Raw genomic sequence first — 17,756 nt, forward strand, 5'->3', positions numbered from 1 at the left:
CTAATTAAAACCTGCACTCAGCTTGCTGGGCCGCGCCGGACAGGAACGGCGGCGAACTATTTTCCTGACACAGAACTTTTTCCAACACGCTGACGTTTCCAACGCTGATGTTATCGAGAGCTGAATTTACCCATCAGTCGCATGGACCGGGGGCATCACTTGGGGCTCAGGGGCGGAGAACACAGACTGTAACTCTCCAAGGGGCCCATCAGTTCTGGGGACCCCAATAGAACTTCTTCGCCCCCACATAGTATCATGCGCAAAGCAAACCCAGTATAGTTAATGCAGAACTCCGGGAAACATTTCCTTAACCCTTGCAGTGCTGTAAATATTATATATATTATAATATATAAATACATTTATATTTTAATATACTGTATATATACACATTATATTACCAAAAGTATTGGGCCCTCCCCCTCCAAATCATTGGATTCAGGTGTTCCGTGACCTTTCCCGGCTACTAAATATTCCGCGGTCGCCTGTTACTGGGATTATAACAAAGTGGAAGCAACTGGGAACAACAGCAACTCAGCCAGGAAGTGGTCGGCGAAGATATTTTTTTACATTTTATTTCTATTATTTTCTATATATTTTAAAGGTGTCTCCTGATCCCAAGACAAGGGCTTTGTTATCTTCAGCCTCACGTTTACGTTTAGATTACAATTTCTTGTTCCGTTGTTCTGGATTTCTCTCGTATTCTAAAGCCAATTGCCACGCTTTATAACCAGGACTCCCCTCCCCCCCTCCCCCCCCGGTGTCACCAGGGACAGGTGAGATGATGATGTGGTCACTCACTACCATAACAACAGCATTGTCTCCTTGAGGTCAGATTGCGTCCATATGCTATGATGGCCAACTGAGCGTGCAAATGTTTGAGGTGTGATGTCATTGCCGGCGGCATTTTGGAGCGTCAGTTCTGGTTTAGGAGCTGAACTCCGAGACAAGCAAACATCTATCATGCCTAAATACATGTGTCGTGTCGCGCGTTACGCTACGGCAGCCCGTTCAAAATAAATAGCCGACGCACCCTTACCTGCTTAAAAAAAGCATATGACCCTTTTTTTTTTTTCTAATGCAACGCACCGCGGCGCACAATCGCCTGTTGGGGTGTGCTACAACGCAGGTGCGTTGTCTTAGTGCATTGGCGTGCCGTTCAAAATGAATGGCGCTGCAGCAAACGCATGTTATGTCAACTAAGAAGTGCCAATGGGCTCTCGGTGACAACTGCAGCTTTAAAAAATGTTAAAAATGGACTTTGGGGGCAAGTGGGACACGTATCTGATCCAATCCATGGGCCAAACCCTCCCCTGTGGTCTCATTATGTTCTTGTGCATTGAGTGGCTGCTTCCCCCACTTTGACCACCCACCTAGGGTCGCCGCCATTTTTTTTCAAGCGAAACCCAAACACTCTAGCCACGCGCGGACATTTTTTGGGGGAGAATGAGTCGCGGCTTCTTCATATGTAAATAGCACCCACAAAGCATTGCAAGACCTAACAGTCACGGCTCGCCATGGGGAAGCCATGGCATACTGGGATTTGTAGCTTCCCCAAAGCTGGAGCACCAGATTTCAGTGTTTATGGACATATTGAATGTATTTTAACCTTGATGTCTCTGGGGGACCTTATCGACAGGAGCATCCCGAGGCCGAGTGTCACCCGGAGCGGAGAAGGGGGTGACACCCGGTCGTGACGCCATCTCGCATGCGCGGTCATCTTATTGACGCCTGCCATCACCAAGAGAGAGGAGGGGACGTTCACCCGGCGGGATGAGGCATGCCGCCGGGTCCCTTCCTCTCCTGACACTGTCGGGCTCTCGGTCCACGATCCATGCCTGACTTTTCATAGGGGGTGACACCAGTCAGTCATTTTGGTGTCACCCCTCCAATGGTGGCACCCGGGTGTGCGGGCCGCATCCGCCGCACCCCTCTTGTTACGCCACTGCCTATGGAGACTCCTCTGTAAGTTAAAGGAGAACTATGGGGTCGGGGCTTTTCCCCATAGTTCTTCTTAGGGTAACGGGAGGACACAAACTAGCGTCCTCCCGTCACCCTAGGCTCAGTATATAGGGAGCTACAGTTCGCGGTATACTGAGACGCCGCAGCCGGAGCGGATCCCGACATTACTGTGGAGATCCACCCAGCTGCGTGAGTGAAAGTGGGTGAGGGGGCGGTGGGTCGGGCGGCGGGGGGGGGGGGGGGGCGGGGCTGTACCACCTGCTTCCATACTGACTCACCTAGCCAGCAACAGCATGTAGTAGATATTGGGGGCACATTCAGATTGCACGCCATTTAGGCACCACAGACAGACTCTTATGAGGGCAATTAGTACTCTGCAGTGCTCGCTGTTGTTGGGGAAAGGCGCTGATCCCTGCAGGGGGATTACATCGGAGATGGGAGATCCAGGGGCCCCTTTTCAGGATCCCGGGGGCCCGTCACAAGGCCGCAGCCAAGGAGAACGCTCATCCGCAGACCTTGAGAATAAAAGGAGAACTCGCTAATCGGATGGGATTTCCTGCAGCACATCTACAAAGTGAACCCGTCCTGAGGACATGGCGAGCGAGGAGGACGGCCGCGGCGGCATACAATGTAACACCCGTCTCTTGCACACCCACAGGCGTCCGGAATGTTATTCATCTCGGCAGGAAGGAAACAAAGGGAAAAGCCAGCGTCACATGCAGCCCACGTCCGTCCATTGGAGCGCACCGCCCGAGACCTTGATTAGGACTACAGAAGCACTCCCGTCTAATTAAATAATAAATCAGATATTGTCACGAATAAAGTGTATGCAAAGACGAGTGTGTTCAAATGGAAAGAGTGGAAGGGTTAGAACCCCGTCAGGTTTTTATTGCTGTCACCCTATATGTCTGAGTTGTCACAGAAACAGGAGGTGGGAGGAAGTATTCCAATGGGGCCCCCTGTTCTGTAAGAGCCCCCCCCCCCCCGAGCTTTGTAGAGATCTTCACCTACTTCCTGCTGTATCTCTAAGACAGGAAATGAAGGGAAATCTCCCTAATGTGTGTTCAATCCAGTCTCCATCGGAAGCCCACGTGACAGGGTGACAACAGAGGAGCACAGTTGGGATACAGGAAAAGCTGTTGTCACTCTATAACAGGAAGTGACTGAAATAGGGCCTCCCTGGCGGGATCACCAAACATTATTTTAATGAAAAGCTGGAATTTTATAATAATAATAATTAAACTATTTGAAATTACTTTACTGGATGACGGAAAAGTGCTGTGTATCATAAACAATTGCCATGTTTCTATAACAACCTGCTTTCCTCTATCTCAGTGCTGCTGATCTCCTCCATCCTCCTTCAGCCACTTCTACTCCCCACGCGCTCGCTCCTGCAATGGCTGCACATTATTCATTGAGGGCCATGTCTGCCTCATGCGGGGTAGCGCAGCTGTTTGTAGTCAGGGGTGCGTGTGACAACGCAGGAGCACCACAGGGAGACAGGGACCGAGCGTTGTCACCCTGTAAACAACATTTAAAATGAAATGACCATGTTAAAGGTTATATCAGATTTTAATCCATGGGGTGGAGATCTCCTTTAAAAGCTCCAGGAAAATAGATGAAACTGTCCTTCGGGTCGCTCATATATTCCTTCCTGTTATAGTTCAGCCAGCACCATTAGTCTAGATCTGTATTCATATTCCGTTGCCGCACACCGTCTGAAAGCTGAACTCAGGCTTGCAGAGGGGGTGTCTACTCGAAACAAAGAGCGAGCAATTAACTTTACAATAAGGTGTCAGGTAACAGCTGCTGTACATGCGTGTTATGTGTTCGCTTGCTGCTCCGGCCGGGGCTCCCCGCAGCCTCAGGAAACAGGAGACTCGCGAGCCAACCATTAAAGGATTACAGAGGATTTCCTTCAATTCGTTTTCCATTTTGGAGAATCCCGTTTTCTTCGTCGCCTTCGGCTCGTCACACGTGACACATTTTGTTTTTTTTTTATGTGACAGATTTTTATTTAAAGGCTTTTTTTTTTTAGATGACAAGACGCACAGCCGCGTCCAAAACAAGAAAACAAAAAAAATACATAAAAAAGGACGAAACAATTCCGAAAACCGTTCGATACGCACTATATATCTATACGCTATATTGCCATTAGTATTGGGACGCCGGCCTTTACACGCACATGAACTCTAATGGCGTCCCAGTCTTAGTCCGTAGGGTTCAGTATTGGGTTGGCTCCGCCCTTTGCCGCTATAACAGCTCCGCCTCTTCTGGGAAGGCGTCCACAAGGTTTAGGAGTGTGTCTATGGCAGGGGTGGCGAACCTTGGCACTCCAGCTGTTTTGGAACTACAAGTCCCATGAGGCATTGCAAGGCTCCGACAGACATAACTCCCAGAGGCAGATGCATGTTGGGATTTGTAGTTGTGGAACAGCTGGAGTGCCAAGGTTCGCCACCACTGGTCTATGGGAATGTTAGAGCATTTGTGAGGTCAGGTACTGATGTTGGGGGGAGGGGCTCGCAGTCTCCGCCTCTAATTCATCCCAAAGGTGTTCTATGGGGTTGAGGTCAGGACTCGTCAGCGGCCAGTCACGTTCCTCCACCCCAAACCCCCCCATCCGTGTCTTTATGGACCTTGCTTTGTGCACAGGTGCGCAGTCATGTGGGAACAGGAAGGGGCCGTCCCCAAACTCCTCCCACAAAGTTGGGAGCATGAAATTGTCCAAAATGTCTTGGTGTGCTGATGTCTTAAGAGTTCCCTTCACTGGGACTAAGGGGCGGAGCCCAACCCCCGAAAGACATTTTTTTATTAATCACAGCCACAGACATGAGTCCCAGAGACAGATGCATCATGGGATTTGTAGTTTCCCCACAGCTGGAGGTTCCCCACCCCTGCCTTAACCCCTTCCCAAAACTCGGGACAGCTGGCTCCCAATGACATCAGGGAAGAAGACACGTGGCCTCAGAATACAAATTGCAGCAGAATAGTGCTGGACTCGCTGAGTGGGTGAGCATGTGATTTGAGGACAACCCAGCATTGGGTCAAAGTGGATTAAAAAAAAAACTTTAATGGGGGGGAGTTCCCCTTTAAGCCTCAATAAAATTAGGGGGTGTTCCCCTTTAAGCCTCATGATGCACAATGGGGGGAGTTCCCCCTTTAAGCCTCATGGAACCCCTCTAATCATCAAAAACCTAAAGAAGGCAACGGGAACGTAGTCCAGCAACCGGTCAAACTGTAGGGGTCATAGTTTAGGAGTCACTGGAATAGAACAAGCATGCGGCCAGTGAAACCTCGGTGAAGTCGCACCTTCTGGTTTGCTGGATTTTTTTCTGGGGTCGTGACTGATAAGATAACAAGGTTTTGGAACAGCCGGCGGGATGAAGGACATATGCATTCAGCCGGCGTTAAGGCCCACCCACCGCGCCGACGCATTTGTGCATTACGCCGGCAGGAAGGTGTTAAAGGGGAAGTTTATTCTCCAACTTTCAGACCATAAAGTTAATGTTGGTGAAATCTTCTCTGTGACTAGCATGCTGCCCCGGAGTTAGAGGACGGCAGCTTCCGTCCGAGGCTTCTCACACGTTGTTATTTTGCATCGGACTTTCTTTTGCGCACCGTCGTTTGCCGGAATGCTCCGCCCTCCAGCCAGTTGGAGTTTGTGTGAGGCGGCTTTGTGCGTTGTGTACAGTTCCTGGTGCCGGGCCTAGGGAAATCTTTCCACTGGTTTCTGCTGCGAATGGGACACGGAAAATATTCCTCCTTTCATGACTCGTCGCTGCGGCGGCCGGGCTCGCACATGGGTGTGTCAGGCCCGCTGATGCCGGAGTTCAGCCGCCCCGAGAATAACCGCAGCACAGCCGGTCGCCAGGGGGGACGGTTGCTAAGATGCGCTCGGGGACAAAGGAAGAGTCAGTTGGGACTGCCGGGGTGCTAAATATTGACACAGAAAACAGACTCAGCGCACCACCGTGCTGCCAAACACCGCGCGCCATGACTTAACCCTTCCCGCTGGATGCAGGGATCCCATGAAGGATGCATTGTATACAAATAATCTCATGAAAGATATGCTGTATTCAACAGACTGACCGGAGGTCTGAAGTGCATGCATTAGAGCTGGTCTGAAGTGCATGCATTGAGGCTGACCTGAGGTCTGACGTGCATGCATTGGAGCTAGCCTGAGGTCTGACGTGCATGCATTTGAGCTGGCCTGAGGTCTGAAGTGCATGCATTAGAGCTGAGGTCTGAAGTGCATGCATTGGGGCTGACCGGAGGTCTGAAGTGCATGCATTGGGGCTGAACGGAGGTCTGAAGTGCATGCATTGGGGCTGAACATGTTTTGTGTGTGCACCAGTCATTCAATTTTTGCATTAAAACTTTGCATATGGGCAGTCGCCCATAGTAACCAATCAGCTTCCGTCTTTTTTTAGTTACGCTTTGAACATGAAAGAGAGAACCTGTCAGTTTCACTTTTGGCAAATTCCTCCCATTATTTTCTATATAATAATTACCAATGGTAACGCCAGCAATAGAACTCTTATAGTAAATAAAAGTAAACGCCGCGCTATGGTCTGCCGGCATGCCTGTAATGTTAAGCTCAGTGATAAATGTGGCTCCTTCATATACAGTATATATATATATATATATACATACATACATACATGCATGGAATTGTAGTTTGCAGGTACAGGTCCTTTTCTAGCACAGATGCCAGGCCTTGAATATCAGGGACATTTATAAGGACAGGGAAGTGGCATCCAGCTTCCCCCTCCATCCCTTCCCACACCTCTCATTTACTGCCTGCCACAATGACACGGACAGTTATGGCTGACAGACCCGGCTCCCCCTGCAATTATGCCTTCTTCTGTCACAGAGTCATTATGACACCATTACAGGCCTGGAAAGGGCTTATGTAACGTGTTTTATTATGGTGTTGAACACATCCCTGTCACAGAAGGGTTAATGGAGCCATTGGTGCACATGGACTGCACTTTTTTTTTTTCTTCCTGTCAGAGAGGAGGCGGCGCCGTGCACAAAGCGCGGGAACGTCCCGCCTTCCCTCCACACACACTGCTAGGGGGGAACTATTTTACAGCGCGGAGGGTTACACGCGCTCGAGTGCGTAGCATGACCGAGGGGCCGGCTCGGCATCTGTGTGAGACGGGCGGGCCGATTGGCTGTTGGGACCCTGCAATGGTTTCCCGCTTGAAAGGAGCCTCGCCATTGGCCGCGCCGTACCTGCAATGCGTCAAGTGTTGGTGGTGGCAGCAGCAGTAGCAGCAGTGGCCGGCTGTGTGTTGCTGCTGGAGGATGCTCTGTCACACAGGTTGTGGCGGTCCCCTGACTCTGAGCCGACGGCTGGCCCCAAGGTTCAGTCAGCAATGAGCCCCCCAGGGGTGCAGCTTGTGGCTGAGGATGACCAGCAAGCACTAGCCTGCCCATTAAGGCCCTCTGCACTGGTCAATGAAGTCACCTCAGAGAGCTGCGCAGTGTGCAAACAATGATGACACGACTGACTGGTGACCGCCTAGAATGACAGGAAAAGTGAAGGAAACACAGAGCGGTCCGGGGGAATGGGAGAATAAATATGAAGATGAGGAGAAATAAAATGGAGGAGAGTAAACAAACAAGAGGGAGAGACAACAAATAAACTGAAGGCAAAATAGATGTAAAAAATAAAGCAGCAAAAAAACAAAACAATAAAAATCATAAATACCAAAAATCTGAGGGGAAAGATGACAAAAAAAAGCAAAATAAATGTGAAAAAAAACATAAAAAGCTAATAGGAAATAAACAGCCGAGGTAAAGACAACAAATAAACAAACTAAAAAGCCTCATTCACCCTGACGTACAAGACGCTGCACATATGCGCATATGCACGTATTGTCCCATATGCAAATAAATGGCTCCATACACATAGCTGCGTTTGGAGCTGTATATATATTGCGTAGCGTAAAAAGATGCGCAAAAGCAGAATGGACCCGAGATGCGTCCGGGCAGCATATTTCTGCGTAATTTACGCGCATATACGCACGTACAGTTCATTCAAATTTCTATTACAAATGATGAATTCTGGGATTGCATATAGTGCACGCATGCGCGTATACACTGAGTGGCCAGATTATTATATACACCGAGTGGCCGGATTATTATGACCACCTGACGTTTGTAGGCAAATTAGCTATAATTTGGCGCTGAAGTTGCTAGAGGGCCGGACCATTATAAATAGGGAAGCGGGTTGGTTACCACGACAGTAGAAGTGATTTGTTTCTGAAGATTCGGGGAAACAACGCGATGTAACAGCCTTGGAACGCGGGATGATTGTTGGCGCTCGGAGCCATGGAGCGAGTATCAGCAAAACAGCAGAATGCGTTACATGTTCAGGAGCGGCTCATTGTTAAAGTGTTTAAAGATCGGACTGTCAGCCGAAAATCTGGGTCTGAGCGTGCGAATTGTGGCCGTCAGCGACTAGTCAATGTTAGGGCAGAACGGGGGAGGGGCAAGACTGGTACAAGACAACAGAAGGGCAACAGTGCCGTGTCAGATTCCTCGCATCACCTTTCATCCTCTCGTGGAGTCACCAGGCGTCCCAACGAAGTACTGATTGGGGAGTCATAATAATCTGGCCACTCAGTGTGTATACGCAATATAAAACTTTGCTCTTTTGCGTTGTGTGTGCATGAGGCCAAAAGGCGAAAAACCAAATAATGTGAAAAAAAAAGCCAACGAAGAAGCAACAATAAACAGATGAAAAAGCAAAAATACAACAAGGGGAATTTATTAAAAATGGAGCAGACACCATCCGGAGCAGTTGCCTGTGGCAACCAATCAGCTTCCCTCTTCAGTTTGCTCAGTTAAGCATCGAAAATGAAACAGAGAAGCTGATTGGTTGCCGTAGGCGACTGCTCCGGATTCTGGCTGCTCCAGTTTTGGTGATACCTATAAAAGACAACAAAACATCATAAAAGAAAAAAGCAAAAATAAACTAATATTAAAAAAAATTATTAAAAAAAGCCGAGGGAGGGGCAACAATAAATAAGGAAAAATAAAAAAATGTGAGACGGGGGAAAAATGAGCAATAAACGCAAAGCAAAAACAAACATAAAGGAAAAATTAATGTAGAAGAAAAAAAAAGGACGGCGATGATAAATAAACAGGAAATAAAAAAAAGCTAAAAATAAACTAAAAAGAAGGAAAAATAAAAAGGAACGTCGATGATAAACAGACGAAAAAACAAACCGCGTGGGATAAAAAAGCAAAAAAAGAAAGAAATAACACTGGGAAAGGTCGGCACCGCAGCGTTGGGCCTCCGGAAATTTGCGTTCGGCGCAAGACCGGAAAGTTGGTGACCGGTAAAGCCGCAAATCTTTATATTAACACCCAGAAACGCGACGGTTCTCGGCCTTCCCATATAGAATGACAGGAGCAGAACGCGCGTCACCTGAGCGGTCCTGTCACCGGACACGACTCGCTGACGCCTGGGATCGCTAACGTTCCACAGACCCGTTTGAATAGAGTCGCTGCCTCCACAGAGGCATGGCGCCGGTCCAGTTAGCGAAGGAGCGGCTCTATTAAAATACATCAGTGGAACGTTAGCGATCCGGCGCCGACGTCCCAACCTGCGAGGAGAGCTGATCCATAGAGGTAAGTGGGAGCTCCTCCCAGGCGGGATCGCACGGGTGATGACATCAGTCCGCGTCTATACACACTCTTGAAGTATCCTTCGCCTTTCATTATATGTTGCCATGGGAACTGTCATTTACACACCTTTGAGACGAAAGCGCCATGCACATTTTTAACGCGTTCCGTGAACGTGCGCCATTGCATACATCGGGACTAAAAAATCCAGATATATGAACCTTCCTGATATGTCCATGTGTGGAGGCCTAAGTCCCCGTTCACACAACGCACGCACAACGTGTGAAACTTGGAGGTTCCTGTAATAAGGACCGGTTACTGCTTCTCTCTCCTTATGCAGGGCGACTGGTCTTGTCTCCGCCCCCCTCCTGTACTAAAGACCAGCTACTGCTGCTCTCTCTCCTTGTGCAGGGTGACTGGTCTTGTCTCTGCCCCCCTCCTGTAATAAGGACCGGTCACTGCTGCTTTCTCTCCTTGTGCAGGGCGACTGGTCTTGTCTCCGCCCCCTCCTTTAGCTGCCCAGGGTGGGTGGAGCCTGTTAGGCCCCTCCCACAGCGCTGCTCTCTGCACAGGTTGTGTACAGCACAGCGATGATGTCACTGCTACATTTACAAGGTATTATCTGGGTTTGCAAATGCATGCGGTCCTCACAAAGTGGATTTCAATGAAAAGTCCGGAAGCCTTCGCGCTTCTCTCCCGACAGGTCCACTTTCAGCATAGATCGCGCGGCAAAACGCAGCGCCGCGGTAACCCCGAAGCAGCCCGGCGGCGCTATTATATGATGGAGGTTACGAGCAGGGAGACCCCCACGTGCGGTCAGTCGGGAGTCTGGCGGACCGGCACTCCTCTCTCTGTATTCTACGTAATGACTCCCCGCGGCCTCCCGTTCACGGTAATGACGCCTCTCTGAGCGGCGCCGACTTCCTTTTCCTGCTGCTCGTGAATCGGCAACCACCCGGCGACCGCACTGAGGCTTCAATTACAGGACCGGCCGAACAGAATCTGGAGGCGGCCTCTGCGTCTGAGGCGTTTAACCCCTCGTTGGCCAAGGGGCTGCCAGCGAGCGGTGAAAGGGGAGTCGAAGCCTCTTATTGAACTTTATATGATAGATGTGCGCATTCGTTGACGCAGCTGCACAGCGTGGGCACGTCACCGCGTGGAATTGTGGGGGGGTCATGGGAGAGGGGGGGAGGGGCATTGGTGCTCAGATATGCAATTTGTAATGGGGAAACCAGCCCCTCCGCCCCGGGTGACAACCATGGTACAGTAAAGGGACAGGCGTCCCCAGGGCACAGGAAGTAGGGATGAGGTTGGAGAGCAGCGGAAGTCCCGAGGGGAACATAATGGGGAGCGGCGGCGCCGTGCATGATACTGTGAGGACATTGACAGGCAGGCGTGTGATAACAAGCTGTGAGAGCGCCGCAGCCCGTCGCGCCTCCCTTTGTTACGACGACAGGTACACATGCGAGGAAACCTGTTCTGTGGGTTGAAGCGCGGGAAGCAGCAAAGAGGACCTGTTGTCACTTGTTGTCAAGTGTTGTCACTGCCCGAAGCGGCCTCTGCCTTCCTTTCTGCACTGCAGTATCAAAATACAACCTCGCCCCGCCCCTTCTAATCACAAAATACTCAGCTGGCCAATCAGACCGGACACATCAGGAGACAACTTATTGCTGCATCGGGGATGCTTCTCAGTGTCCCTAACCCAGGGAGGTGGGCAACTCCAGCTGTTGCTGAACTACAAGCCCCATGAGGCATTGCAAGACTCCCAGAGGCATGGCAGGCATATATGTGGTTGCTATATACAGGCAAAGGGTCAGTACAGGCAGCAGGCAGAGATGTGATTGCTATATACAGGCAGAGGGTCAGTACAGGCAGCAGGCAGTTATGTGGTTGCAATATACAGGCAAAGGGTCAGTACAGGCAGCAGGCAGAGATGTGATTGCTATATACAGGCAGAGGGTCAGTACAGGCAGCAGGCAGTTATGTGGTTGCAATATACAGGCAAAGGGTCAGTACAGGCAGCAGGCAGAGATGTGATTGCTATATACAGGCAGAGGGTCAGTACAGGCAGCAGGCAGTTATGTGGTTGCAATATACAGGCAAAGGGTCAGTACAGGCAGCAGGCAGAGATGTGATTGCTATATACAGGCAGAGGGTCAGTACAGGCAGCAGGCAGTTATGTGGTTGCAATATACAGGCAAAGGGTCAGTACAGGCAGCAGGCAGAGATGTGATTGCTATATACAGGCAGAGGGTCAGTACAGGCAGCAGGCAGTTATGTGGTTGCAATATACAGGCAAAGGGTCAGTACAGGCAGAGATGTGGTTGTTATATACAGGCAAAGGGTCAGTACAGGCAGCAGGCATATATGTGGTTGTTATATACAGGCAAAGGGTCAGTACGGGCAGCAGGCAGAGATGTGATTGCTATATACAGGCAAAGGGTCAGTACCGGCAGCAGGCATATATGTGGTTGCTATATACAGGCAAAGGGTCAGTACAGGCAGCAGGCAGAGATGTGGTCACTATTTACAGGCAAGGGGTCAGTACAGGCAGCAGGCAGAGATGTAGTCGGTATACAGGCAAAGGGTCAGTGCAGGCAGCAGGCAGAGATGTAGTCGGTATACAGGCAAAAGGTCAGTGCAGGCAGAGATGTGGACGTTATATACAGGCAAAGGGTCAGTACAGGCAGAGATGTGGTCGGTATACAGGAAAAGGTTCAGTGCAGGCAGCAGGCAGAGATGTGGTCGCTGTATACAGGCAAAGGGTCAGTCCAGGCAGCAAGCAGAGTCATGGACAAAATACAGTCAATACAAACTATCACGGCACCGCGCTTGTAGTCACTGAGCTCCGGAGAGCGACCCGTTCTCTCACCAATGTCTGTAGAAGCGTCTGCATGCCGAGATGCCTCATCCTATACACCGGGGGCCACGGAGGGGATCGGAACACCTGAATCACATGATTTGGAGGAGTGTCCCGATACTTTTGGCAATATAGTGTGCATGACAATTCGGGGAGCCCACAGGCGGTCTGATGCAGTGTAACATGAGTACACGCAGGCTGCGAGCGGATTTAGAAAGAATGTGTGAACAGGAACAATGTCGCATGCGGTGGTTTTGGTGATAAAAATCATACAAGTTACAATGTACACAGAGACAGGAAGCGTTGGAGGAAGAAGACCCTTCGCCCGTTGTTGTTATCTGATCAGGGCTGAAACTACAGCCTGGGGCTTGGTGTAGCAATCATACCGGTGACAACAGAGTTGGAAATAATACATGAGCAACCGCCCCCCCATTCCTTGCCTGTAACCCTAAACTATCAGACCCCAGGGCTGCGCTGATCTGTCTTCACCGGCGGCAGAGCGGTTAGGACTGCCCTCTAGTGGCAAGCAAACCATCCTGCAGGGTAATAAAACGTAATGTATATACCTGTCTTTGTTTGTTTTAGCTGGAGTTACAATTGCCCGTATTTATAAATCATCGGATGTATTTATTTACTGTAAAAAATATATATATTTGTGCTTCGTTATATTATGTTTCTTTTCAGCCGAGTTGCAGCAATAAAAACAGAACTCCGGGGGGAATGTTCTTAGGGAGGTCCTTTACCCATATCTGTAAAATAACAACAAAGGCACCTTCAGGAATGTTCAGTGATGACAATCTACAAACAGATACTTCTAGGTAACTGCCGGCTTTGTATTCTTTGCATATTTCTCTTTTCTTCCCCAGTCTCCTCACAGTGGTCATGTTTTCTGGATGCCTTTTCCCTGAGATGACAGGTGAGGTTTCCCAGCAATGCTCCGCTGACGACAAGGCGATCCCAGTGCGCATTGCTGTGCCAAACCGAAGTCATTTTGCCCTTTTCGAAGCAGGAAGTGAACGTTCTGCAAGTGCCAATATTTCACAATCACACGACTAGGGTTGCCACCTGTCCAGGATTCACCTGGACAGTCCGGGTTTTGAATGCTGTGTCCGGGTTTCATGGCAGCAGAAACCCGGACACAAGATGTCAGGCAGACATGGGGCAACCAAAATTAAGATAGGGGCTACTGGCCCCCCACTGAAAATAGTCTCAACTGTGATATTTACATATGAATTAGCAAGCACTCATTCTCCCAAAAAAATGTCCAGGCGTCGCTTGAGTGTTCGGGTTTCGCTTCAAAAAAAAGGTGGCAACCCTACACACGACATGTCTGTGTTATTATTAATCATCATAAAGGTGAAACTCGAATAATTAGAATATGGTGCAAAAGTTCATTTATTTCACTAATGCGACTTAAAAAGGTGAAACTAATATACTCATTACATGCAAAGCAAAGATAGTTCAAGCCGTGATTGGTCATCCTTGTGATGATTATGGCTTACAGCTCATGAAAACCCCAAATCCACAATCGCAGAGAATGAGAAAATTGTGAAAAGGTGGAATATTCTCTGGTCAAAGTGTCCCACTCTAATCAGCTAATGAAGCCATAAGACCTGCAAAGGGTTCCTGAGCCTTTAAATGGCCTCTAAAGGTGCCCATACACTGCTCGATTCTCGTACGAGAATCGCGGGAAATCCCGCGATCGTACGAGAGTCGAGCAGTGTGAACGAAGACGTGCGACCGTTTCTACGGTACAGTCGCACGTCTTTTGTCTAAGGAGCACGCTAGAAAACCAGCCGAAAATCGTACAATTTTCGGCTGGTTTGAACGGTGCTCGGGAGACAAATGCCGAACGGGCCGCACACTGCCCGTTCAGCATTGCGGTCATCGGAAGCCCGCCCCTCAGGGGGGCGGGCTTGTGATGATCGATAGTACGATCTGCCTGTCCAAGATGGGCAGATCGTACGTTTTTTTAATTACTTTACAACCATCGCAAGACTAAGGCCCCGTTCACATTTATCGCGCGGTAATTCCCGCGATATCGCGGCAACTTACCGCGCGATATCGCTCTCCAATGCTTCTCAATGGGGCAAAGGGTCCTGCTGTCGCGGGTCGTGTGTCGCTACAGCAGGACCCTTTTTGGAGCGGATTTTGCCGCGATTCAAATGCTTTCAATGAAAGCATTTGCGCGATATCGCGCGGCAAATCTCGCGATATCGCGCAAAATGCAAATAGCGCGACAAACGCGCCGTTTGCATATCGCGGAGTGTGAATGGGGCCTAAGATCTTGCGATGGTTGTAAAGTGTATGGCCACCTTCAGTCTGCTTCAGTAGAAATCACAATCATGGGAAAGACTGCTGACCTGACAGTTGTGCAGAAAACCATCATTGACACCCTCCATAAGGAGGGAAAGCCTCAAAAGGTCATTGCAAAAGAAGTTGGATGTTCCCAAAGTGCCGTATCAAAGCACATTAATAGAAAGTTATGTGGAAGGGAAAAGTGTGGAAGAAAAAAAGGTGCACAAGCAGCAGGATTGTCAGCAAAAGGCCATTCAAAAGTGTTGTGGACTTTCACAAGGAGTGGACTGAGGCCGGAGTCAGCGCATCAAGAGCCACCACACACAGACGGATCCTGGACACGGGCTTCAAATGTCGTATTCCTCTTGTCAAGCCTCCTGAACAACAAACAACGTCAGAAGCGTCTTACCTGGCCTAAAGAAAAACACACCTGGTCTGTTGCTCAGTGGTCCAAAGTCCTCTTTTCTGATGAGAGCAAATTTTGCATCTCCTTTGGAAACCAAAGTTTTATTGATTGCATGTAATATTCTCATTTTCTGAGATTGTGGATTTGGGGTTTTCATGAGCTGTAAGCCATAATCATCACAATGATGACAAATCACGGCTTGAACTATCTTGCCACGCATGTAACGAGTCTCTCTCATATATTAGTTTCACCTTTTAAGTTGCATTAGTGAAATAAATGAACTTTTGCACCATATTCTAATTATTCGCATTTCACCTGTATATAGAGGAATGCATTGGCACAATCAGGGGCGTCCCGAGGCCGGGGGTCACCCGGAGCGGTTACCGGGTGACACCCCGCCGTGACGTCACCTCACACGTGCGCAATGACGTCATCGCGCATGCGTGGCGATCTTATTGATACCTGCCGGCGGCCATCTTGGTGATGGACCCCGCCAGAGTGAGGAAGGGACAGTCACGCGGCCGGATGAGGTATGCCCCCGGGGTCTCCTCCTCTCTCGCGAAACCACGACCGAGTGCCCGACCTTTCAGAAGGGGGTCAGTTATTTTGGTTTCAACCCTCCAATGGTGTCACCCGGGTGCGGGCCGCACCCCCCTTTGTGACGCCGCTGGGCAGAATCTGATTTTTGAGTGTAAAAGTCCGCTCGAACCCCTGCAGTGGGGCTACCCCTGCACTGCAAGGGTTAAGTGCTCATTTTTGTCTAGCTGCTAAAAAAGGCCTCGTTCACGCTTCATTAACTCGGGCCGTACATGTCCGTGCAGCGTGCACACCCGTACTGGGCCTTCCCCGGGAGGGACAGGTGCTGCGTGTGATTGCACACAGCAGCCTGTCCTTCCCTATGGGAGTTACGCGGCCGTACGCTCACCCGAACTGTGCATCCGTGCGGGTCCAGGTGTCCGTGGTGCTCGGACGCAGACAGGATCCATCTATGCGGGACACCCGGACCCGCATGGATGTGCAGATCGGGTGTGCGTACGACCTCTACACACAGCACCTGTCCCTCCAGGGAGTAGCCCGATACGGGCGTGCACGCCGCATGAGTCAACACAGTGTGAATGAGGCCTAAGCTCCTTAGTATGTAAGCAGAAGAAAAGTTTTTGTTTCCTTTCTTAATTTCTGGAATTTCAGGTTAAACGTGATTTTAATGGTAAACGGCAAAACAAATCAATTAGTAACAAAAATGTAAACCTCAGAGGTGCGCCTACATGTTACGTGCCTTTTGTTGCCCAATCTTTCTGCAGTCAACCAAGTTTTTTCTGTCATTGTGCTCAATGAGTGACAGACGCGGAGTAAACTGCTTGTGTACACAGACGTTCGGCGCATTGTTGATGGATCTGGAATGCAATATTTGAACCTTGAATCGAATCTTAGGGAGCAGCATTGACTTGCGTTCCTCGTTGCTTCTTCCATGCGTTGCATCGTGTTGCATGTTTATAAAGGCAGCTTGTCCTCTTTTGCTGCATGGGAACGATATTCATTCCTGTATAATAATCACTCGGGAATGTGATGTAAATGCACGGCCACCGCGTCTCACGTCTCGACCCATCTTTACCCAGAGAGGACCCGAAGCCTCGCGTTCTCAATCTGATCTGCTTATGGTACCCGGGGCGAATAGGCATGGGTGCTCGGAATCTGCTTTCCAGACCCGGAGATGGACTTGTAAGGTGCAGTGGTGTACTTGTAGCAGTTGTGTTGAACAGCAGCACACCAGATGCCCCGGCAGCTGAAGACCCTCCGTGTGTTTCGGCACCAACAAAGCGACAACTATTGTTTTCACATTCTGACTCCATGTCCACCTTCAGACGAACTCTAATAAGACATTGGGAAGAACCGCTTCACAGCCTTTTGGCTAAGGTCAAGTGTAGTATCTGTTCTTATCAGTTTTCGGGGGAGAACGACCCCATTTTCGGACCGGGAGATGGTGGATTAGTATTCCCTGGAGTAATTAGTGGGTATTCCTTTCCTCCTGGGTTGATTCTGGTCCGGTTATGCCGGGCTTGTCCCCAGTTGTAGGCAGGAAATTCGCCGGTGCTAATACCTCCTGGTAGGGATGGGGCTGCATTCGTCTGGCCGGTGGGTTCGGGGAGCGGCAGAAGCCCGCGGTACTGTGTCCCCTGGGAGTGGTGTCTCAGGGAGTGCCAGAAAATCACTTGGGTATGGGACCCCACTTGATTCACCAGCACACGGTCACTCAAGCTTTATCTGCACCACGCCTCTCGGGCAGGCCTTCTGGCAATTTTTATACTTTGGCCTGTACGGCCTGCCAGGTTTGTGCACTGGCACCTTATTTATTTAAGCATTATTTTTATGCACGACTGCACTTTTTGACTTCATAGAATGACGGAGGGCGCGGGTATCTTGGGGGCCCATTTTCTGATGACTGGGAGGAGATTCTGTGGCCCTCACATGGGTTCCCTTGTCTCCTCCCACTCGGGAGTCTCTCTTCGGGAGAGCCACCACCCAGGGCCGGTGCTAGGATTTTTGCCAACACAGGCAAAGTTGAATTTTTGCGCCCCCCCCAACCAACCCCCGACC

Source organism: Nanorana parkeri, unplaced genomic scaffold (genome assembly GCF_000935625.1).
Source record: "Nanorana parkeri isolate BGI_ZX_2015 unplaced genomic scaffold, ASM93562v1 scaffold344, whole genome shotgun sequence".
Lineage (NCBI taxonomy): Eukaryota > Metazoa > Chordata > Amphibia > Anura > Dicroglossidae > Nanorana > Nanorana parkeri.